Source organism: Jaculus jaculus, chromosome 2, assembly GCF_020740685.1.
Source record: "Jaculus jaculus isolate mJacJac1 chromosome 2, mJacJac1.mat.Y.cur, whole genome shotgun sequence".
Lineage (NCBI taxonomy): Eukaryota > Metazoa > Chordata > Mammalia > Rodentia > Dipodidae > Jaculus > Jaculus jaculus.
The window spans coordinates 124,795,229-124,797,047 of record NC_059103.1 but is presented as its reverse complement, the minus strand read 5'-3'; the positions used below and the strand labels follow the sequence as shown (position 1 = coordinate 124,797,047).

Genomic DNA, 1,819 nt, shown 5'->3' with positions numbered 1-1,819 from the left:
CATGTATTTGATGTCAGGGAAAAAGGCCACTCAGGATACAAACAAAATTTAGCTTTGAGAAAAAGCCTCTCTTTTGACTGAGAAAGTATATTCATGGGCCAATTTGGTTTGCATATGTATGACCTTAAGTTCATTGCAGAAAGCTAGGGTGAGATAATGAGAAACTTAATTGTTCTTCAACCCCATTAGGTTTATCCATCTAATACAATAGCCACTCAGCTTCGAGATCTGTTCCCATAGAAAGTTACCTTTTCCTCTCCTCTTTCACACCCTGTCAGGGTCATACCTTGGACTTATTACTGTCAGAAATTGATCCAACTCAACTACCCCATATCTGTCCCAGGCTCCCTGTGTGCCATCTGTTTTTAATTGTCTTTACAATGTACTGTTCCAGCCTCAGTGAGGTGACCAAGAGTGCATTTGCAATGTGCCAATTATGTAGTCTTCTCTTCTGTTTTCTTTGTTTAGCTAATTTTATTCCATACTATTCATCTAGGGGCACTTTTGTCAATACTCTACATTGTGATTTTCCCTCATATTCACCTGGATAAATTCAATCAGCACTTCTACCTGTCTCCTTCACATCTGCTTTTCATCCTTCCTGCACCTGCACTGTCACGAGGCAGACTGTGACGTCACATAGCAGGGCTACCTGCCAACTGGACCTGCTACACTAACTGTGTTCCCCAACTTTCTCCATGGCCACTCCACATTCCTCCATCTTCCTCTCATTCCACCAAGTGACCCTCACCAAACAAAGACTTCATCTTTTCTTAGCAGAAAAGGTTGAATCATTATTCTTCAGCTTCCAAGTGTTACTTTATCTGTGTCTTTATGGTGGGATCATGTAACATGGTCGCACTATGTAATCAAGGCTGACAAAAATTTACTATATAGCACAGGCTGGTCGCAAACTCATGATTCCACTACCTTAGCCACCAGAGTGCTGGAATAATGTACATACACAACCATACCTAGCCTGCCTATGTCTTTACATATGCACTTTCTTCCTGTTCTGTCTTAATAGTTTCCCTCCTATGTATGCTATTCTCTGTTCTTTTAAAAGATATTATGGTTTTCTTTCTTTCACTCTTTTTTTTTTTGAAAAGCACTTGCTAGCATTTAATGAAACTCCTTGGTTGGCTTTAAGCCACCAGGACACAGGGGCTCCCAACACCCTTTATCTTCTCCTCAGCTCTTCTGCTGAAAAATTTGGCCTTCATGAAGCAGGTTGCTTAGAGAGCTTTCACAGTAGCCCAATCGCACAACTTCAATGATGGGGACAACTCCAGTCTTATTTTGGGCAGCATTTATCCTGGTCTGTTCACTGACCAATGTCCACTATTTGCCAAGGTTAATGGGGAAGAAGCTTTGGTTCCTCTTGAAGTGGTAATGCCTCATACCAACTTTCCCCATGTAACCTGGGTGATATTTGTGGAAGCTGGTCCTGTGGTGGTGCATGCCACCAGCATTACCCGTCCTCCTGGGTGCTCTGGTGCTTGTCAATGGGCACGTGGCCGTGGCTCACATGGCCTCAAGGCTTCCGAGTCTTCCTCAGTCTGGGCCGCATGGCAGTGGCAAAAAGAAAAGAGGGAGGGCTGCCAATGTTTTTCAATTTTGGGCATTTTCATGGATGTGCATAATGTATTTTAATCTTATTTTCCTTCCAATTATTCTCTCATTGCCCTCCCTCTCCCACCAACACCATTTTTCTTCCCACAGGTGTGTGTGTGTGTGTGTGTGCACGTGTGTGTGCATGCGCACATGTGTGCATGCATGTGTAAGGGGGTACATGTCACAGCATTCTTGAGGAGGTCAG

The 1,819-nt window shown here is 43.5% G+C and overlaps 1 pseudogene; it reads right to left on the bottom strand.

Moving 5' to 3' along the window:
• Window positions 1-1,145: 1,145 nt before the first annotated feature.
• Window positions 1,146-1,570, bottom strand: LOC101607797 (annotated as a pseudogene).
• Window positions 1,571-1,819: the final 249 nt, after the last annotated feature.